The sequence below is a fragment of the Ictidomys tridecemlineatus genome, chromosome 6, assembly GCF_052094955.1.
Source record: "Ictidomys tridecemlineatus isolate mIctTri1 chromosome 6, mIctTri1.hap1, whole genome shotgun sequence".
NCBI classification, from domain to species: Eukaryota; Metazoa; Chordata; class Mammalia; order Rodentia; family Sciuridae; genus Ictidomys; species Ictidomys tridecemlineatus.
In genome coordinates this window covers 119,480,053-119,504,311 of record NC_135482.1, presented here as the reverse complement: position 1 = coordinate 119,504,311, position 24,259 = coordinate 119,480,053, and positions in this window count along the sequence as shown.

Here is a 24,259-nt window from a genome sequence, read left to right as displayed (position 1 = left end):
GATTGGTTTTTTATAAATAAAAAAAGGTTGAAGAAAGTAGAAACAAAAGAACAAAAAATGGATTGGTCATTTCAAAGTTGTTCTCTGTAAAAGGCAGGGACAGGGAGACACAATAGGAAACAAACGGATTGGTTAACATCAGGTTTCTTTTTTTTTTAAAGAGAGAGATAGAGAGAGAGAATTTTAATATTTAATTTTTAGTTTTTCGGCGGACACAACATCTTTCTTTGTATGTGGTGCTGAGGATCAAACCTGGGCCGCACGCATGCCAGGCGAGTGCACTACCGCTTGAGCCACATGCCCAGCCCCAATAACAGGTTTCTTTAGATAACTTTTTTGTGTAGGGCATCAAGACAGGGAACTTCATTATTACATCCATTGAAACTTGCAAATTTTGAGAATTTTGTTTGAGAATTTGGGCTGTTCTCAAAGGTTCAATAAACAGCTTGGTTTCAATTTGGTGGTGTGGAACTTTAGCATGAGTGACTCCATTTTTATTTTTAGCCTGGTCTGTTGTGGCTCAGTACAGGAACGTGGTCCAAAACAATGGCCTCCTGTAATTTTTGTCTAACAGTTTTATATGTCATTTTTTGTGACTTAAAGAAAGAAGAAGAAGAGGTAGAGTTGCTGAAGCAACATATTTCTCTGATAGTTACTAAACAAACTTTTTGATCTGGTATCAGAGTGATATTGAGCTACAAACAAGAAACCTTCTCGGGAAGATGGATTCGGCGTTCTGTGGAGGGCATTCCTAATTAATGTCTCTGTGTGTGAGAACATACTGTTAATCAGGCTCAGCACGAAAGATGGAGCAAAGAAGGTGCATGAGTTTGGGTTTTCCTTAGCCCACAATGGGTGATTCATTCTTCCTTCCTTCCTTCCTTCCTTCCTTCCTTCCTTCCTTCCTTCCTTCCTTCCTTCCTTCCTTCCTTCCTTTCTTTCTTTCTTTCTTTCTTCTTTCCAATTCAAACTGGCTTTCACAGCCAATAAATCTGTGGACTTCCTAAAAGGGGAACCAAAAAATCTCCCACCTCTTGACTGGTTGACTCAGCTGCTCTGTCTCTACCCTAAGAACTCACATTGACACTCTACTACCCACCATGTGGAACTCAGTTTTAGCTGGATCACACACTGTGGGGGTGAGACAATAGCAGTTTGTGCTATGTCCTTCTTCCTCTTTGCAGGGAAAATTACTGATCAGTAATGAGGAAGACTGTCCCCAGAACTTCCAGGAAACCACTTCTTATGTTTTCTTTGTTCAGATTTTGTCACTGATACCTGAACATATCACTGCAGAGAGATTATGAAGATTGGTTTAGTCTAACAAGGATAAGCCTTCGGACAATGACAGGTGATGCTGGAAAAAAATCTGGGGTCAGTTTGGGGCTGGAAAACTGATACTGGATTGGCAACCAATGATAGCCATAGAATTTCCCCAGCAAGATTTAAGGCACCTGAATGGCAGGGATTGTGATTTATTTATTTCCTTATATTTTTAGAGAAAGAAAACACATTTATTAATCATTAAGCAATAAAGTTAAACGTGACACATTGCAGGCCATCCTTTATAAGATTGCAGAGACAGAAATCTTATCCTTCTAAACAGATACAATCCACTACCTACACATTTTTCAAAATAAACAATAATAAACATCAGATAAAAGAATTGGTCATACCCAATTCATCCTAAATTTTTCTAATAATTCAGGTGAGCATCAATGTAAACTAATTGTTTTTATCCAGAGGAGAGGAAAAAGAGACTAAAATTAAACAAACAAGCAAAAAAAAAAAAAAACTTCTAAATTTTTGATAAAAATGAGCAAGGCATTCACTGACATTCCTCTCCTACCATCTACAGGGATTGTGATTTAAAATCCTCTTTTCCTCCCACAATATATTACTGCCTGAGGGCGGTGAAGATAGAAAAGATATGGGGAGATCCTGCCAAGAACTGTGATGGACGTGAACCCCAGAGATACACGCAGAAGAGGAAGAATGACTAATGCTACCAGGTGGCTACTATTAGCCAAAGATGTTGCTAAGGTTTGCAAGAGACCCCGATGCTTAGAAAAATTTAGAAGGGATGAATGATGAAGATTTTTGTGGCTTCTACCTATCTACATCAAGCCTGGACAGACCATGAGCTAGAACAAAAATGTGACCAATTAAGGAGATCATTGCAATGGATGGTCAGGTGAGAGGCAGCCGTCTTTCCTCTCTCTCTTCTCCCTGCCCTCAGAGCAAAGGATCTGGGACAAAACACAAGGTCAGACCATAAGTGGGGTGGGGTGGGGTGGGGGGATTGGAGTAGGAATATGAGTTGAAAATGAAATTGAAGCTGAGAAACAAATAATTTACATACATAATGCATCTATTTTTATAAAACATTTTTGAGAAATAATCCACATAGCATCAACTTCATTCTTTTAAAAGTATAGAATCAATTTTTAGTTTCTCCGATAGTTGTACAAGCATCATCACTACGCAATTCTTATCACTTCAGAAAGAATCCCCACGCTCATTATTCCTCAGTCCTCCTTATTCCTCCCTCCCCTCAGTCCCTGTCAACCACTAACCTACTCTGCCTCTTTGGACTGCCTATTCAGAACATTTCATGTAAAAGGAATCATGCATTATGTGCCTTCACATGACTGGCTTCTTTCACTTAGCATAATGTTTTCAAAGTTCATCCAGGCAGCAGCATGAGTTAGTACTTCACTCCTCTGTACTGCTAAATCATATTACATTGTGTGAATACACCATATTTTTAACCATTCATCAGTAGATGAACATTTGGATTGTTTCCACTTTTTTGGCTATTGTAATGTTTCCATGAACATTTATAGGTTACTGCATGGATATATGTTCTCAACTTTCTAGGGGTAGAATTGCTGGGTCACATCATGGTTATATGTTTTGCTTTTTAAGGAACACAAACTATTTTCCAAAATAGCTGAGCCATTTGAAATTCCCATTAGCAACATATGTGGATTCAAATTTCTCTATTTCTTCAACACTTGTTATTGTCTCTCCTTTTCATTTTAACCTAATGTGTGAGAAGTAAGGCTTCGTTAAAATTTTTATTTGTATTTTCTAAAAGTTTGATGATGCTGGGCATTTTTTCATGTGTTTATTGGTTACTAGCATATCCTTGATATTTTGAGAAATATCTGTTCAATTTCTTATTGTTGAGTCATAAGAGTTCTTTATATATTCTGGAAATAAGTCCTATATCAGATTTTATTCACAAGTATTTTCTCTTATTCTATGAGTACCTTTTTATTGTTTTTGATGGTGTTATGTGAAGCACAAATGTTTTTGCTTTTGATGAAGCAAAAACTTGAGGAAGTTCCTTTTTTAACATCATCTTTAAATTCTTTTACCAAGGTTTAAAGTTATTAATATACTCTGGAACACTATGAAGGCAGTTCTAAAAGGAAAGTTTATGAGTGTCGACATTAAAAAATCAAAAAGATGCCAATAAACACCCTAATAATGCATATCAAGTTCCAATAAAAACAATTTCAGAACTTGAAGAGGAAGGAAATTATTAAAATCAGAGCTAAACTCAATAAAACAGAGAATAATTTAAAAATACAAAGAATGGATGAAATAGTTGATTTTTTGAAAATATAAATAAGAAAAATTAACCCTTAACCAAACAAAAAAATGAGAGAGAGAGAGATCGAGAGAGAGAGAGAGAGAGAGAGAGGAGAACCCAAATTAACAGAGATACAAAAGGAGAAATCACCACTGAAATCCATAAGATCAGGGACTATTTTGAAAATTTATATTCCAATAAGTTGTAAAACTTAGAAGAAATGGATACAATTCTGAACACACAAGACCTACCACAATTAAATCAAAAATTTATAGAAAACCTAAACAGACCAATAACTAGCAATAAGATAGAAGCAGTAATAAAAAGCCTTCCAACAAAGAAAAGCCAAAGACCAGATGGATTCGCAGGGGACTTCTATCAGATCTTTAAAGAAAAACTAATGCAAATTATTCTCAGACTATTCCATGAGATAGAAAGATGTGGAACACTTGAAATTCATTCTGTGATACCAGTACTTCATCCTGATACACAAATTAGTAAGGATACTTCAAGGAAAGAGAAAAAACTGGGTGTGGTGGTGCACATCTGTAATACCAGAGGCTCTGGAGGCTGAGGCAGGAAGATCTTGAGGTTAAAGCCAGCCTCAGTAAAAGCAAGGCGCTAAGCAACTCAGTGAGACCCTGTCTCTAAATAAAAATACCAAACAGGGCTGGGGGTATGGCTCAGTGGTCAAGTGCCCCTGAGTTTAATCCCCTGTACACACCCCACCAAAAGAAAATAGGATAGAGAACAACAGACCGATATCCTGATGAACTTAGAAGTAAAAATTATTAATAAAATATTAGCCAATGGTATTCAATAGCATATTAAGAAGATTGTAAATCATGGACAGGTCGATTTTATCTCAGAGATGCAAGGATAGTTTAACACACCAATCAATAATGTCATTCACCACACAAATAGAAGTAAGGACAGACATAATACAGTCATCTCAATAGATTACAGATAAAATTCAGCACCCATTTATGATACAAAAAAAAACACTGAGGAAACTAGGAATAGAAGAAACTTATCCCAACACCATAGAGGCTATACATAACAAACCCCAAACCCACATCATACTGAATGGGGAAAAACTGAAAGCATTTCCTTTAAAGTCTGGAACAAGTAAGGATGTCTGCTTTCACCACTTCTATTCATTATAGTGCTAGAAATTCTGGCCAGAGAAATTAAGCAAGAGAGGGAAATAATAAGGATAAAAACAGAAAAGGAAGAAATATATATATTTTTTTTCAGAGAGAGAGAGTGAGAGAGAGAGGGATAATCCTATACTTAGAAGATTCAAAAAGCTCTGCCAGGAGATTTATGGAGCTAATAATTCAGCAAAATAGCAGGTTACAAAATCAACATATAAAAATCAATAACTTTCCTTTATTCCAGGAATGAATCAGCTGAAAAAGAAATTAGGAAAACAATCATCTTTGCAATAGCATAAAAACAAACAAACAAAACCTATGAATAAATTTAATCAAAAAAGCTAAAAGACCTCTACAGTGAACTATAGAACACTGAAGAAAGTAATTAAAGATACAAGAAGATGGAAAGACCTCCTATGTTCGTGGATAGGCAGAATGAACATGGCTAGAATGACTATCCTACCAAAAGCAATATATAGATTCAATGCAATTCCCATTAAAACACCAAAGACATTCTTCACAGAATTAGGGGAAAAAACAGTCCTGAAATTCATTTAGAATAATAAAAGACCCAAAATAAGTCAAAAAATCAATACTGGAGGCATCACAATACCTGACTTTAAATTATACTAGAATTAATTATACAAAATCATACAAAAACTGCATATACTGGTTTAATAACAGACGCATAGAACAATGGTACAGAATAGAAGATACAGAGATAAACCCACACAGATACAGATCCTCGACAAAGGTGCCAAAAACATACATTGGAGAAAAGAACACTTAAACAAGGGTGCTGGGGCAACTAGTTATCCATGTGCAGAAGAATGAAACTAGAACCTATCTCTCACCCTGCACAACAATCAACTCAAAATGAATCAAAGACTAGGAATTACCAGAAACTCTGCAACCCTTAGAAGAAAACATAGAGGCAACACTCCAACATATATATGCACAGATGACTTTCTCAATAGGACTCCTAAAGCTCAGGATGTAATACACAAGAAATAATAAATGAATGGTGTTTTTAAATCCTTTGGGTATAGACCAAGGAGAAGAATAGCTAGGTCAAATGGTGGTTCCATTCCAAGTTTCCCAAGGAATCTCCATACCACTTTCCATATTGGCTGCACCAATTTGCAGATCCACCAGCAATGTATGAGTGTGCCTTTCCCCCAAATCCTCGCCGACACTTATTGTTGTTAGTCTTCATCATAGCTGCCATTCTGATAGGAGTGAGATGGAATTTTAGAGTAGTTTTGGTATGCATTTCTCTAATTGCTAGAGATGATGAACATTTTTTCATGTACTTGTTGATTGATTATATATCCTCTTCTGAGAAGGTCTATTCAGGTCCTTGGCCCATTTATAGATTAGGTTATTTGGTTTTTTTGGTGTTTAATTTTTTGAGTTCTTTACAGGGACACAGCTACATCAATGTTTATAGCAGCACAATTCACAATAGCTAAACCAGTCTAGATGCCCTTCAGTAGATGAATGGATTAAAAAAATGTGGTGTATATGCACAATGGAATATTACTCAGCAATAAGAGAGAATAAAATCATGTCATTTGCAGGTAAATGGATGGAGTTGGAGAAGATAATATTAAGTGAAGTTAGCCAATACAATACAAAAAGATAAATTCCAAATGTTTTTTCTGATATAAGGAGACTGATTCATAGTGGGGTAGTGAGGAGAGCATGGGACAAACTCTAGATAAGGCAGAGGGGTGGGAGGAGAAGGGAGAGGGCAGGGAGTTAGCAATGATGAACATCATTATCCAAAGTACATGTATGAAGACATGAATTAGTGTGAATATACTTTATATACAACCAGAGATATGAAAAATTGTACTTTATATGTGTGATATGAAATGTAATGCATTCCACTGTCATTTATTTTAAAAATCAATTAAAAATGGGATGGCATCCAATTAAAAAGCTTCTGCACAACAAAGGAAATAAGAATGTGAAGAGAGAACTACAGAATGGGAGAAAATCTGTTTTAACTACTCTTCTGACCGAGGATTAATATAATATATTAATATAACATATAATTAATATATAATTAATATAATTAATGTTAATATAATTAACTAAAAACACTAAAAATATAAATAACATAGCAATAAATGAGCAAATGAACTAAATAGACTTCTCAAAGAAGAAATACAAATGGCCAACAAAAATATGAAATAAATAGTCAACATCATTAGTAATTAAGGAAATATAAATTAAAACTACAGTGATTGCACTCCATTTAGAATAGTGGCCATCGAGAATACAAACAATAATAAATTCTGGAGAGGATGTGGAGAAAAAGGAATACTTTTATATTGTTCATGGAATTATAAATTAATACAACCACTATGTAAATATCATGGAGGTTCCTCAAAAGACTAGGAATGGAACTACCATATGACCCAACTATATCACTCCTCAGTACTTATTCTAAAGAATTGAAGTTATCATACTATAGCAATACATTTATACTCATCTTTAGAGCAATACAATTCACAATAGCCCAACTATGGAACCAGCCTAGGTGTCCAACAACAGTTGAATGGGTAAATAAAATGTGGTATACATACACAATGGAGTTCTATTCAGCCATAAAGAAGAATGAAATTATGTCATTTGCAGGAAAATGGATGGAACTTGAGAACATTATATTAAGTAAAATAAGTCAAACTCAAGAAAATCAGACTCATATGTTTTCTCTCACATATGGAAGCTAGAGAGGATATCTAGTTTTTAGTTGCTAACACATAAAATTCAACAGATTTTTTTGTGCTGTCATCTTGTGTCCTATGTAAGTGTACACATTTATTGAAACACATTGAATATCTTAAGATATTAAGATCCATTTCACTGCATATAAAGTTTACCTTGGTAAAAAAAAATTGACATGGGGTTTTAAAAATTGAACAGGACTAGTTGTTTTTAGAATGAGAGTGTTGTAATAACTGAAAGTACTAAATGTTTGTAATTGAAATAATATGTCATTAAGCGAGGTTCCTCTCAAAGAGAAAGGAGAGGTGATGTTCAACAAGAGTGCAGCTAATGGCTGTTAATGGAAAAAATAAAACCATTTAATGGTGGTATTCTGAAGAGTTAAGACAACTCACTGTGTCAGTAACTATGGTGATGAGGGGATAGAATAAGCTATAACTTTCATTACACTGACATTCACTCTGTGAGAGCAATCTCGCAAACATAAAAGGCATTTGTTTCCCTCTTTAAAAAATACTGTGTCTTTGTCAAATGCTTATTGGATTTGTATCTGTCGTAATCAATGAGTATCCCAGTTCTGGATTCTTGGGCTCAGTGTTCCTCTCCGGTTCACATCCGGAGGCCCTGAGAATGAATACTCTGTTATCTGTTTAGCCACATCCCAAAGGCTGAGGCTGTGTTTGGAAATTACTAAGAGAAGTCTCAGCTATCAAGTAAGGAGATAAGGCTCTGTTTGTGCAGAACTTCTAGTGAAAATACAGCATCCTATATTTTCCTAACTTCCGAGATAGGCAGGCTCACCCTTTGCAAAAACAAAATACATTCTACTTTTTCCAGAGAGCCTGTGACAGGAGCAAATCTAATGAACACTTACTTAATACCTGTCTCATGTTTCCCATGACCTTTAGGGTTCACACGGACAGCTTCCAGACCACCTCCTGAAGACACTAGGTCTCTGAGCTTTTGTTCCTGAAATTAAAGGAAAACAGACCAGAAAAAATAAAATGGGCTACATGCACCAAGTTCATTTGCTTACTGACAGGATGATCCATCTTCAAAGCTATTAGTTCTCATCAGACCCTAGTCCAAGAATGAGTGAAACTAGCCAACCTTTATTTAAGACAACCTGCTTATCTGTTGTCTCTTTATATGAGCTACCATCAGAGAAATGATCTAGATATTCCTGATATGATCACAAATAACCACCCTTCAAGGGCATGTTATAAAAAATGATATTAACACTTGTCGAGTGACTGTGACCCTGCATTCTCCCAGGCTTTTTTATACACGATCCTCGGTTTAATGAAATGATGAATATTTTTAAAAGTTGTTTTCTTGATTCAGTTTAATGAAATTTGACAAAATAATTTTTTAAAACATCACTTTTACATTCTACATCAAGTCAATACATTTGTGTTCACTAAACAGACAAGTAAAACATCATTCATATGTACTTTCCAACGTTCCAACTTTGTTTTTTTCTTAAAATTGTTTTGAGCTTTGCCTTTCTAAAATGACCATAAAGCCTCAAGGCCCTCCTTCCCAGTCTGTCCCTCTGATTTTCCCACTGAAGGACCAGAGGGAAGAAAGTTCCTATCTGTCATCTAGACTCTATTAGTAACTACTTTAGCTGAGCCTTGAAACTAAGATGTCACATATCGATTACACAGGAATGAGCTGACATTCACTTCCTGCCAGCAGCAGCACACACCGATTCAGAGAACCACTTTTCTGAACGTAGTTGCAGGAAATACAGGATGGACCTTTGTAGGGAGCTGGGACTTATCAAGCTAGGACTGAAGGCTGCGTGTTCAAAATGAGAACCTAGGCTTCAGGGAGCCTGTGGCAGTCTTCTGCCCGCTCCACATGGAGTCTCTTTAGCTAGACTATCCCAATGTGCTCAACCAAGGTAGTGTTTTCTCTTCCTTCTGGCAGAGTCGGGCCAAAGTCATAAAGGAGGTGATGATAAATTAGTAATCCTCTCCTTAGGCCTCTAGGAAAAGAAGTACTTAAATATTAAAATAGAAAGAGCCCTTAGAAACCATGTATGTCTTCCAAACCTATTTTACACGGCTGGGAACTGAGACGTAGATGGACCAGTTTTGGTCTGAGCTTCGAGACCCTATGTGCCATTTTACAGATGAGATCTGCCTAAAAAAGTTTCCCTGATGGGAGACTCTTAGGTCCTCAGCAACGAGCCAGAGCCACAGTGAATATGACTTTCCTTAGATGTACACTACACACCAGCACAGAACATTCTGAGGGTTACTGAGGGCCAGAGCACATTCTTCGCTGGGAGAACAGTGGATCCTTCCCACGGCGGCCTTAGGGAATGTCAGGCACGTCTGGCTGAATCTGCACTTGTTCCCAAGGCAATTTTCCTCACTTGTGTGGCTCTTCCCCATAGAAGATGCCCTGTGGGCTTCAGAGTTAGCTTCGCTGACAAGGAAGAACTGACAGAGACTGACTTGCTTTAAAACTGTCACCCAGCCACAGTGCAGAGCCCTGACGCAGCAGTCATCTACCGTCACGGTATAAAGTGAAATTAAGTACAAAGAACTTTCCTACTATGAGGGATCTGTGGTTTATAGTTATGGATTGGAAGTCTGCAGCAGATATCTTTACATATACAATCACCCTCCTGCAGATGCTCAAGCCTCTTAAATTAAATGGTGTATGATTTGCACAGAACCTAGGCCTCCTGTAGGCCTTATATCATCTCTGAATGACTTGAAGGGCCTCGTACAATACCCACACATAACATCATTTTTGTGGCCACAAGTTCAAATATCGCTTTGGGGAACTTTCTGGAATTTTCGTTTCAAATATTTTTGATTCATGATTCATTGACTCCATGGATGCACAACCCACAGATCCAGAGGTCTAACTACACATATGCATATATACATATGGATGTCTGACTATATAACTGCACACAGACAACCCACTTAAACACACATACGTACATAAACATTTAAGAAACTGTATTTTTGTATAATGATTAGGTTTGTACTTCAGTCTGTTTATATCAACAAAAAGCATATGTAATCCTACTTACTGAATGCCATCTTCCTGGGAATAAAATTAACTCTTTTACTCTCACTAAAACAACTGAGTTCATTCCTCCCTTGTCTAGGAAAAAAAGCTGGTGTCCTTTCTGAATGTCCAAAATATTGAGAGTTTCTCCCTCTTGCCAACTCTACATTACACAGGACAGACCCCAAGTTTCCGTTTTCCATATCTTGTATCAAAGGCAAATTTTCAAGTCATATATCTTATTTCCCAATGAAGCTAAGAGTCTGAATGGCATCGGCAATATTTATTTTCTGGAAATTGGGACATAAAAATACAGCACTTGATTTAGAGACCCCAGGAAAAGTATTTTTCCCCATTTTCTTTTGTATGATTCAACACTATTGAACAAAAGTCTCATCCTGCTATCACTGTTCTACATAAGGGGGATATTTTACTGGTAGCACAAAGTAATTTAGGTTCCCTAAGAGGAAGGAGTCCCCTCAAAATCGGCACCTGTTCCTACTGGTGAGAATGTCTTGCTGCTGCCATCTTCTGGAGATTTTGGTCTCAGCAATATGGTGAGGTAATTTTACAATTTCAAATGCATCCGAATCATCAGCCTCACTTATTGGCAAAGCCAATGGATGTGGTTACGGGAGAAAGGAGTGGCTTCCTAAGATGCACCACAGGCTATAGGATTGCTCCTGCTGTCTGTCTACAGTAGTCATCAAGATGTCAAGACCCTGCCTGCCTCTACCTTCCCTTTGGCCATTTTAAATCAGAAATAGGTTCAGAGTCCACAGAATCTCTCCCTGGTTCCTGGGTCTGCGGTTGGCTTCCAAGGACAGTAGGTGAAACAGGTGGCCACCTGTCAGTCAGTAGCCAGAGAAGCTTGGTCTACACCCCAGGACTCCTGGGTCAGAACAGAGTCTGATGGTCACAGGGTGGGGTGTCTTCCACAGTGTTTCCCGTGATGTCAGCTCCTTTGATAGAGTTTTGTTGTCAAAAACAAATCACAGTAAGGATCAGGGCTGCTCTCCTCTCCTTCCCTCTGTGCAGATGGAGAGCCCATTTCCCAAGAGCTCCCTGGGCAAGGGCTCAGTGGCTCTTACTGTCCCCTCTTCTGATTCCCTGTCAACTCAGTGACAATACACAGGTTGTCCTCAGAGCCCGAGAGAGTGGTCCCTAGCTAGCTGGTAAATCCTTCCACTAAGTACTAAGTACTAAGTACTGAGTAACAGTCCCTCTACCTTCAAGTCAGATGCATGCATCCTTTAACGACCCACAAAAGACTCAGCAAGGCAGAGATGGGAAGAAAGACCAGGAAGGTGATTTTTCACATGCATGGGAACTGGCATCCCGCCGACCTGTTTGGGGGGTCTACTCTGTGCCAGTGACTTTGTTTGATGTGGAATGAGATAGACATTGTCTTTGCCTCCCAGATGCTCTTCATTTAAGGAAGACTTGCAGACCAGCAGCTCTATTCCATCATTTCTCCTATTAAACCTCTAGTGGTGGTTGCTGTGACTTGCCGTGTGTGAAATGATATACAGGCCTGAATTCTGGGGGGAAATTTGTGAAAGGAAAATCCAGATTTCAGAAGATGTCCCTAAGGGAGGATTTACAGGATCAAGTGCTACGGTTTGATCATGGCTTGTCCCCACCAAAACTCATGTGGAGGCTTGGTCTTCAACGTGTTGGTGTCAAGAGGGAGGGAACCTTTAGGAGATGTTTGGGTCAGGAGGGATCCACCCTGGTGAAGGGATTCATGCTGTCTCTTAGGAGTGAGCGAGTTGTCATTCTCATGGAACTGGATTAGTTACATGAGAACAGGTTGTTATAAAACTACATTGCCCTCATGTCTAATCTCTTTTGCATACATTCACCTTCCATTCTGTTCTTCCACCATGAATTAAAGCAGCACAAGGTCCACCCCAGGTATGGCTACCTCATCTTGGACTTTGCTGCCTCCAGAACTACAAGCTAAAATAAACCTCTTTTCTTTATAAATACTATAGTCTCAAGCATTTTGTTTTAGTTAGGAAACAGACTAAGACACCACATAACTGAAAAAATATGAATTTGTAAGAAAAGGTAAAATGAAAAATTGTCTATTTTTTAGGAGCAGGATGAGTAGGAAGATGAAACTGCCTATGTAGGAGAAGAAAAAACATAACTTTCTCCTGAATTCTTCATGGTTACTTATCTGAGACAGATAAATAAAAGAAAAGCAAACAGAAGTTTCATAACATGAATACCTCCTGTATGCACAAGAGATAACCCAGAGAAATGAGTAGATCTCCAGGGTGGATCTCAAAGAAATGGTTTAAATTTCAGGCTTAAATACCATCTTTGTTTCTCTGAAACAGAAAGAAGTGGTGGGTAAAGGACTGGCTAACTGTAGAACAGGGGTCAGGTTTACAGTGAGATTTAAGTGAATGTCTCTCTCCTTGACCAAGAATTCCAAGTGATTTAGTGTCCGTCCCCTCCTGGTGGAGAGAGGGAGCCTCCCTTACAAATGGGTAACCTCGGGGCTTCTCCTATGTCCACCATTTCTAAAAATCAACAGTTCTAAAATAATTCTTATGCCCAAAAAGGTAGATTTTAAGTATATCCTGGTCTCTTAGAGTTGTGTTTTGAGGTGGCATGTCCTGAACCTCATCACTTGTAATGGAAATAGAGTCCAGAAAAACTTGTTCACTGAGTTCCATGGTGGGCTCTCCCAGAAACCCCTGGTGAGGAGTGACAGGGAGACATACTGCAGCTGACCAGCTGGCCTGAGACCTGGGGACTGGGTCTGTGTCCAGAGTGGGAGGTCAGACTAGAGGTGCATCTTCAGGAACAATCTTGACCAAGGTGGGACGGGGAGGGCTCAGGAAAGATGCACCTGGGTTGGATTAGCTGACAAACACCACAGAAAGGTCGTCACAGGGGAAATCACAGGGACAGACCCCTTACTTCTGAGCCACCAGGTTGAGAGGTAAGGATGGAGGAGAGGCAGAGGCCATGAGAAGCCCAGGAAGGAGTTTGGTATTAAAAAAAAAAAAAAAAAAAAAAAGAACATTCCCCGCTGAGATCTGCACAGGAAGGAAAATTCCAGGGCTTTTCTCCCGAGGCTCCAAAAGCCTAAGCAGTTTTGCTTTCTCTGCCTTCTTTTTCTGGGAGCCTTCAGGAACCCTTGGCCTCAGCCTGGGTACTGAGATTATTGTGGGGGCCACATAAATCAACAAGGAGCTGACTACCCAAGGCACGAAGTACGTGTACCTGAAATCACAACCACCTTTTCCTATATGTTTATTGTAAAATCTGGCTTTGGGTGAATTTTTTTTTTTTCATTCCTGTTCTCCAGTTTTGCCAATGTCCCAACTAATAGCCGGATCAGCCTTGTGGAAAGCCCAGAGCTGTTTCTCAACCACGGCATTGTTCCTCTCACTTCCTTGCGAGGCCGGAGCTTTGTGACTGGCTCTCTGCAGTCGCCCCAGGCTGGCTCTCTTGTGCTCATTACTGGGTCAGGCTTCGAGGGCTCTGCGTTTCCATCCAAGGCAATCAGTGCCAGCTGAATGCCTGAGCAGTCTCGGCACTTGGGGCACAGCACTGCCCATGCCTTCACATGTGACACCTTCTGCTGTTGTAGCCTGTCCGTGACCCTGCGGCCAGGTTTTGGCTCCACGGCCCACCCCTCCGTGCCCTACACTTTGGATGGGATTTGCTGGAGCAGCTCAGTCTTTGTTACACGAACTGCAAGTTGCTCTACTTGCTACTTCCTGCTGCCTTTAAAACAGGAGGGAATCACCCAAATGACATGTGTCTCCACTGCCTGAGCATGCTTCTCAGTCTCAATACTAATAGGGCAGCTCTCCACATCTGCTGATTGGACCATTCTTGGCTCAAAATTATTTGAAAAAACATTACATCGTATTCATCGTGTACAGACACTTCTCTGGTCATTACTCTCTAAACAACACAGAATAACAACTTTTCCCATAGCATTTCGTGGTATTAGGGTCTATAAATCATCTGGAGATAATTTAAAAATCTGAAGGAGGATGTGCACAAGTTATATGCAGATCCTACCCAATTTTTATAGAAGGGACTTGAGCATGCAGGGATTTTGAATATCCATAGAGATCCTGGAACCAATATCCTGAGATACCAAGGATGACTGTATTGTCCTTCTCAGGAAAAATTTCCATTCTCAATTAAATGTTTCAGATGAACTCTTAATTTAAAAAGCCACAGACTTATAGGAAAGCCTATATATGTATTTAGAAGTCACCAAGTAGATTTTTTGTTATCCAACTCACTCAGAAGAAGAAACAGCACAGCAAAAACAGGCCAAAGAAGGGATTGGACCCAAATAAGGCCCGATTCCACAACAAAATGCTCTGTAGCTCCTATGGGCCTGTGCATGCCTCTGTTTCTCCATTTAAAAATGAGGGGGTTCCTGAGCTGACATGTTGGAATGCTGGACATATATTTCCTTCTAGTGTGTGCCGTGTCTTGGTCTAATTCCTGCTCTTTGATGCACTTTGAGTTGAGTTTTGTGCAGGATGAGCTATGGTGGTTAAATTTCATTCTGCTACATATGGATTTCCAGTTTCCCCAGCATCATTTGTTGAAGAGGCTATCTTTTCTCTGATGTATGTTTATGGTGTCTTTGTCTAGTATGAGATAACTGTATCTATGTGGTTTTGTCTCGTGTTTTCTATTCTGTACCATTGGTCTTCTTGTCAGTTTGGGTGCCAATGCTGTTTTTTGTTTCTATAGCTCTGTAGTCTACTTTAAGGTCAATTATTGTGAGGCCTCCTGCTTTATTTTTCTTGCTAAGGATTGTTTTGGCTCTTCTGGGCTTCTTATTTTTCCAAATGAATTTCACAACTGCTTTTTCTATATCTATGAAGAATATCATTGGAATTTTGGTGGGAATTGCATTAAATCCAAATAGCACTTTTGGTTGTATAGTCATTTTGACAATATTCATTCTGCCTATCCAAGAACCAGGGGGATCTTTTCATCTTCTAAGGTGAGTTACACAGACACTGCTAAAATAGTTTAAAACAAACTGAATAGAAGAAAGGAATTAGGAGTGTTTTTTAGGGAAAAGAACATGAGTTTTGCTTTTAGCCTGGTGGTTTGGAAACACCCCAGGAGCATCCAGAATGAATAAATACAGAAATGTGACTGTAGCTCCATTCAAGCTTGAGATGTGCACTTTAGAGTCCTCGATCTATAATGGTAGTTGTAACATCGGCTGTGGATCAGGTCCTTCAGAAGGAGTGCAGAAAATAAGAAATGAAGACCCAGACCTAAGACATAGAGTAGGAAGAGAGGGGTCAAGAAGGAGATAGTGGCCCTAGAATTCAGGATGTTTGAAATCAACAGGCAATAACTAAAAAAACTGCAGACTTCTGGTCAGGGAAGGCATAGACTAAAGGAGGGTCAGCTCTTGGAAGCAGTGGGCAGGTGGCTTCCAGGACCCACAGAGGGTCTGGACACAGTAGTGCCTGACTCCCAGAGCAGGTTTCATCCCTCTTGGACCAGCTTGTGACAGCCACGCAGTGTGAGCCTTAAAACTTACCTCCGAATAGGCAACAGTGAACAACAGAATCCCTCCCTCCAAACCCTATCATATTTAATATTCAATGCCACATTTCTCTCTCTCTTTCTTTTGGTGCTAGGGATTGAATCCAGGGATGCTTACCCACTGAGCCACACATCCTCAGCCCTTTTAATTTTTTTTTTTTTTTGAGAAAGGGTCTTGCTAAATTGTTGAGGGCCTTGATAAATTGCCGAGGTTGGCTTCACACTTGTAATTCTCCTGACTCAGTTTCCAGAACCACTAGGATTACGGGCATGTGACACTGCTCCCGGCCACAATTCTCATTTGACTCATTTCTTGATGATTACTCTGAGTTCCCCTCTTTTGCTATTTGATGCTTTATGCTTTACTCTAGTTCTCCAACTAGAATAGAGATCTGCCCTACACAATTCCTAGCATGTGGGCGTGGACAGCCAGGTGCCTCTGGGAGTTTTCCAGTTGAAACTAGGACCCTGGAGTCTTTGTGGCTCAGATAACTCATGTGCAGAGTTTGGCAGAAGCGCAGGCAATGTGTCCCAGAGCCTCCAACCTCCCTCTAGAGTTTCAGACTGAACACAACCCCAAATCACAAATTCAGGTTGTCAATTCCAGGATATACCATGCTTGGGAAATCAGAATAGGGTACTTGTCTGAGACTCTAGGGGCATCATTGACTCGGCCATTCTTTGTATGTTCGAATCTAATTAATATTCAAATGAGTTTGTTAGCAAAATTGAGAGACTACATCACTTTCAGTTGAAACCAAGTAAAGGAGGTCAAAGAAGAAAGGGAAGGAAGTAGTGAGACTGCAAAGAAACCCGACCCTCAGACCACCAGCTACGCAGCACTTGATGAGAAGAGTTCACATCGTGGTTGCCATCTTGGCCTGAATTCCTAGGCTCGTTTTTCACAAGGGCTGTTTGTTGCTGGATGTTTTGCAAACAGGATGGAGGCTCAGGGCTGCCGCAATTCTGCTGCTTCAATAACAGCAAATAGTGTTGGAGGACAAGTCTTGCCCAGCTAAAGCAATTCCCTATTTAATTATATTCATTAAAACAGAAATACATTCAGGCTTTTTCCGACAGCCTACTGTGTCAATCTTGTTTTACCTGAGCTCTGGAAAATTTTTAGTGGCAAGAAAGAGACATTCAATTAAATACAGGTAATCCAATTCAAATCTCAACTCAAAAGAGAAAGGCCAAAGAGACCCCAAAATGTTACCTTTCTTACAGAGGAAGGCATTACTGGAGAATGTGGCTTCTGGCTGTGGAGCAGGTTTCTTTATGCCTGACCCCAGAAAGAGAGTCCTGCCCTCCCTGTCTAGGTGAGGCTGGCCTGCAGAGGGGCCATCTCCTGGCAGATTGGAGAAGCCCTGTTGAATGAGCTCTTCTACCAAGGACTCAGGCATAAAAAGGCAAAAAAAAAAAAAAAAAAAAAAAGGACTGGGATACTCCTCCTCAAGTCACCTTTAGGATCTTCTATAATTTCAGTGTGTCCCCAGAAGTGCATGTGTTGGAACCTAACTCCTTAATGCAGCAGATTTGGGGAGGTGGGACCCCGTGGGAAGTGTTTGGGTCATGGAGATGGGGCCCTCATGAATGGATTGGTGCTTCTCTGGAGTGAGTGAGTTCTCTGTTTTGCAGGACTGACTAGTGACACCAAGAGCAGGATGTCATGTGGGACACCCTGTCTTCTCCCTCTTCTGCATGAGTTGAAATGACATGCAGCCCTTTCCTCCAGATGTGGCCACCTGTTCTTGAACTTCCCAACCTTCAGAACCATGAGCCCTTTTCTTTATAAATAGCTCAGTCTCTGGGGCTGGGGTTGTGGCTCAGTGGTAGAGCGCTTGCCTAGCTTGTGTGAGGCTCTGGGTTCAATCTCTGAACCATATACAAAAATAAAATAAAATAAAGGTATTGTCCATCTACAACTATTTTATATATATATATAATGTAATAGAGCTTGTATTTTAAATATATATTTTTTTTAAAAAATAGCTCAGTCTCTGGTATTCTATTATAATTTACAGAATATTTTATTAAGCCTTTTATTAAGGTGCTCCTCCACAAAGAGTGAAACATAATGAGTGAGAGGGAATCTGTAACAATTAATTTGAATTGTCGATTTGATTAGATTAAGAGGACTATGGGAGCTGGGGTTGTGGCTCAGCGGTAGAGCACTTGCCTAGCACACGCGAGGTCCTGGGTCGAATCCTCAGCGCCACATGAAAATGAATAAATAAAATAAAGGTATTGTGTCCAACTACAACTAAAAAATAAATACTTTATAAAAAAGAGAATTAGGACTGACAGCAGAATACATCAGACACTAGAAAAGCAATATGTCAATCAATGGAAGGGTAACTCATGTAATACAGCAATCTGTATACGGGGTAAAGTTGGGAATTCATAACCCACTTGAATCAAACTGTGAAAGATGATGTATTAAGAACTGTGTAATGTTTTGAACGACCAACAATAAAAAAAAAAAAGATTGAAAAAAAAAAAGAGAATTATGGGTGTGTCAATGAGGGTATGTCTGGGAATGATTGGCATGTGAGATAGCCAAGTGAAATGGAGACCCTCCCTAAACAAGGGCAGCACAGATGAATGGAATGATGGCTTGGATGGAATAAAAGTTGGAAGAACAAGGAAGCAGCAGCAGATGCAAGCTTGACTCTTGGAAGAGTTCTTGGTTGCTTCCGCAATCATCTGAGGATATCAGACTCTTGCTTCTTCACTCTTTCCAAGTGGATTTTCCAGAAGACATTGGTCCTGGACTAGGTAGCACCGTAGATCCCTCTTGTTCTGCGGCTTCAGGCTCTTGGACTGCGATGCTACTGGTTCTTCCAGCTCTCCAGCCTGCAGACGGCCATTGTGGACTATCCAGTTTCTGGTTGCATAACTCAACCTAATAAGTCCCCTTTTATAATTATACTTCCTGTTGATTCTGTTCCTTTAGAGAACCCTGACTAATACAGACCCTCACCCAAACATACAAGTTCATGAAGGCTTCATGAAGAAAACAAATTTCACTTCAGAAACATGAAGTAATGTCTCTGTCCAGCCAAGCCCTTTTTAAAAAAGCAAATTTCATGGGCTGGGGTTGTGGTTCGGTGGTAGAGCGCTTACCTAGCATGTGTAAGTCACTGGGTTCTATCCTCAGCACCACATAAAAATAAAGGTATTGTGTCCATCTACAACTAAAAAAAAAATCAGGGGTGGGGAAGCAAATTTCTGAGTTCCATCCCAAAGATGCTGATTCCAGGAGGCAGGGGCAAAAATTAGAATCCAGTCTTTAAGTAAATGCTCCCCATGTGATTCTGATGTGGATGACCAATGGACCATGATGTTAGAAAAAGTATGATTAGCTTCTCATGAATTAACTTCCTTCTCTGTGTTCCTCCAGGGGACTTAATGGGAGGTAAAAGAGACAATCCATATAAAATCACTTTGTTGCTTGAAGGTACTCTAAGCTTTTATAATTATAAAAGGGGGACTTATTAGGTTGGGTTATGCAACCAGAAGCTGGATAGTCCACAATGGCTGTCTGCAGGCTGGGGAGTTGCAAGAAGGAGTAGCAGCACAGTCCAAGGTATTAGACACCCTGTGAATAGGACTTTTATTACTCTCCATAAAACCTCCTGTATCTACCACCACAATGGTCTAAATTCTTCATGAAGTGGATAGAGTGTTTGGGTAGAGTCTGCCATGATTTCTATGTCACTCTGAATTTTAATTTTCACCATCTTTCTTATGGCTTTTTTTTTTCTCTCCAATTTTTCCCAAAGTCCAACCTTGAGCTTCAGGTTCAAACCTTGAGTGTCGGGTTTCATGTGGTATCCCTCCATCAGTCTTAATCCAGTTGCATTTCATTTGCAACAGACTCTCTCCAAGCCCCTGAGCTGTCAGTCTCATCATGAAAATCATCATTCGTGCACAGAGATGTCAGTAGCACAGGTTTGTGACAGATTTGGGACATCCCAGCCGTATTCAGTGCCCACTGAGGATTTAGGCTGGCCCTAGGACTTGTTCCAGCTTTTGTTGGTGCTGTTTTTCTTTCTGGTATTGCCTCTGCTTCAACCACTGCCCGAATCTATCTCTGACCCTTAGGCAGTACCCTCCAGTAATGTCACAAGGGGCTATACCCATGGGCTGGTCTTCTCAGGCACTGCCCCAGGGAGCTGACTGAGTCCTGAGATTTGCACAGACCTCATTCCTGCCCTTCCCAAGCTCCCCAACTCAGGACACACACTTGTGCGTCATGGATTCTCCGTCTTTCCTCTTGTTCTAATACAAATAGCTGTGCGGCTCCGTAGGCTCCGACATGTCAGCCAACCAACAGGCTGGAATGAATGTGAATTGATGAATAAATAAGTCATACACAGAGAAAGAGAAGGCCCCAGTGAGGCAGGTAATTACTGGAGCTCTGAGGGGCAGAGTGAGGATGGAGCAGAGCCCCCGCTGCTGAAGGTGCCCGGGCTGTAACATAAGGGGCACCAGAAACTATGACACAGGAAGTTTAAAAAGACTGTGTACCTAACCATACTTTAAGTTACCATCATGTTTTTACTTTAAAAGATATATTGGTGGATTATTATTTTTAATAATATAATCCAAAGAAATGATATATATCTGATGTGTGTAAAATATGTCAATTCCCCTGATCTGATCATTACACATTGCATACATGTGCTGAAATAACTTACTGTGCCCCATAAATATGTGAAATTACTATGTGTCAATTAAAAGTGTATTAAAAATAATAAGACAGTTGTTCCTCAGTACGTGTAGGGGATTGGTTCCAGGGCTCGTAGGATACCAAAACCCACAGATGCTCAAGTCCCTTATATAAAATGGCATTGTATTTACATATAACCTACAAAATAACCTTTGATAGACCTTAATTATTTCTAGATTATTTATGCCATGTAAATAGTTGTTATACTGTATTGTTTAATGAATAATGACAAGAAAAAAAATCTGTATCTGTTCAGTACAGGTGCGAATTTTTTCTCCAAATATTTTTGATTATCAATTGTTGAATCCATGTGTGTGGAACTCACAGATACAGAGGGCAGACTATCTTTTCTTCTGCCAGGGATGCTTACAAGCTGGTTATTGGTGACAACATACAGAGAGCCTGATGGTTCCATTTTCACAGGTTTTCAGAGGGCATTTGACCCAAGACAATTGTGACAATTTCATACATTCATTAGATATGTGTGGTTTGGACATCTTAGAATGCATGTGTGGTGTGGAATGAGGCCAGGTCGCCTGTATGGAGTAGAGATGCACTCATTTCCTCCTTAAACATTTATTGAAGATAGCCTACATGCAGGGGAGTCTAACAGAGTGAGGGAGTCTGATGATGAACAAGACATCCTTGCTTTGGTGAGATTATTGTCTTCCTAAAAGGGCAGGTGAGTCAATAGGCAAGTACAACATCTTATAACAGAAAGTTCTGTCTTTTAGGGGTTTTTTTTTTTTCCTGGAAAAATCTCCTTCCAGTGTATCTATGGTATTTCGAGATTTGAAAACAATTTTGAAAGCTTCATCCATATTAGACACTTATCAGAACACTCCATGGAAAGATGTGTACCTAAGAGGTGGAGAATATGAGGAAGCAGATGAATCTGATAATAGGAGCCAGAATATTCTGTGAGTTCAGGGTCCATCCTTCATCACCACCATGCAAGTGAGCTGTGAAGTGGGAGAGGCTTCATATGGGCTGGATCTGGTCCTAAAGGAAGATTGAAGACTTTAAAAAGCAATTTGATGTAGAATTTGGTTTGGAAGAGGATGTGGTGGCAGCATGTTCTTTAGCTCCTAGCTCCTCAAAGTGGGCAAATCCTGGGAGCTTACAAGAAGTGTAGAATCTCAGGTCCCACGCCGGATTTACAGATTTAAAATCTGCATTTCAGCAAGACCTCCAGTGACTCACATACCTGTAGCAGTCTCAGCAGCGCTGATTTAATCTGGAAAGAAGATACAGCCTCGGGTGGAAACAAAAGTTGGAAGAGAGGGAATTTGCATCTAATGCAGAGAAGTCTAGCCCATGAAGGTGAGGCTATGGAGGACTTCCCAGAGAATGAATGTGTCTTGTGCTGGTTAAACTGATTCACCCCTTTTCTGGGATCTTTCCGTATGGTATGATATGCTTTGAATAAATGTTTTCCTCAAAAATTCATGTGCTGGAACTTAATCCCCAATTCACATATTGATAGTACTTGGCGGTGAAGCCTTTGAGAGTGATTGGGATTAGATGAGATCATGAGGGTAGGGCCCCCATAATGGCATTCATGGCTTTATAAAAAGAAGAAGAGACTCCAAACTAGCGTGCTTGCTCTGCCTCACCACGCAATGCCCTCCACCTGCAGGAAGGCCCTTGATCTTGGACTTCTCAGCCTATGAAACAAGCTGAATAAACTTCAATTGTTTACAATTTATCCACTGTGAGGCATCCTGTTTCAGCAACGGAAAACAGACTAAGACAATACCTGAAATCACCGACCTAATACATGAATTAGTAGGTAATCTTCATATGGTGCCACTCTTCCAAGGGATTCATCTGTGTTAACTCATCCATCCTCACGACTCATAGGGTGATTACTAAAATTCCCTCCATTTCACAGACAGAAATCAGGCACCAGGGAAAAGTGACTTCCCCAAGTCCATCTGGCTAGCAACTACCAAAACCAGGATTCTCACTTTTTCTACCCTGCTCTTGTGCCTCACAGGATCTGAGGCTGCTCCTGTTTGCTTTTTGTTCTTCGTATTTTCCTCAGAGTGTATGGTTTGGTTCATTTCTTTGATATTGCCCTTCTGATGCTGTAGAACTAATAAAAATAAAATTTAAAAAAAAAAGAAATAAAGGGAAGGGCCAGGTGTGCCTTGGGCTGTCCCCTCCCCCTCCCTTCCTGCCCTTTCAGCTTTCCCTGGAACATGTAGAGCAGCCCTGAAAGTGAATTCAACCCACAATGCATTTTGCTTCTTCATAAATGTTTTTAAAGTAAAAAAAAAAAAATACACAAAAATCTTCATTTGCATTTGCCCTCTCCGCTTGCCATTCTACCCACCAATCTCGGAGGTCTTATTTCGGGCTACTACATTTGCTCCCACTGAACATCCATCACAAAATTGTATCTATCTCTGATGTCTCCTTTACTAAACTCTGAGATCCAGGAGGATGTGTGTCTTCTTTAGTTATCCACGTCACCCCTAGCCCAGCACCATGCCTGGACCACCTGCTTGATCACCGCCTACGAAACTCCACGGTGCAGGTTCAGGTGGGAGCAAAACACAGAGTAGGGTGGGAAGCTCTAGGAATGACTGCACCAGTGAGGGCAGGAGAATCAACATTAAGGAGGCTTTTGTAAAATCGCTGCCATTCATGGTGAGCAAAAGACAAATCCTTTCTGCAGAGCAAGCTGTCGGGAAATCCCTCTCCTCTTCCAATCCAACCCCATGTCGTGTTCCATGGAAACTTGCCACGTTATATCAAGTAGCTGATTTCTTAATAAGCTAATTCATCTCCTTTTCCACCGTAGCATTCTCTTGCCTTCATTCACCATCTGTCCTCTGGAGTATAATATGTTGATGGATCCCTTCCAAGACATTCGCAGGTTCTGATGTGGGATAAATGTGTGCAAAAAGTCTCCATTGCCAGGAGGGCTGTTCGGTTCCCCACCCTCCCCAGTGCCAATAAAGATGTTCTTCCCTGTCCTTTGCTGCTTAGAAGTGTGTTTGTGACTCATCAATGCAACACTAAAACAATTTTTAAGGGAATAGAGTTGTGTTCTCTTAAAAGTTGCTCTCAATAAAACTGGTGGCATTGTGACTTTCTGTTGGGAAGACCCACGTCTCTGTATTTTCCATTTGTCGATTTAATTCTGGAATAGAATTAAGACAATGGAGGATTAAACATTTTTGGCTACTAGAATCTAACTTCAAAAACAAATTTCCATTTAAAGAAGGAGAGTATTTTAGTCCACTTGGGAGAATTATGTAAGTATATTTTATATTCTTGAAACTTTTTTTTAATCTACTGGGAAAATATCCAAGAGGAAGCTTAGAGCCATGTTATCATTTCTGGGAGAAAAAAAAAAAAAAAGAACCTTCTCTTTTTGAACACTAAGATCTTCAATGAGCATTAACTGAAATTCTGTCATTT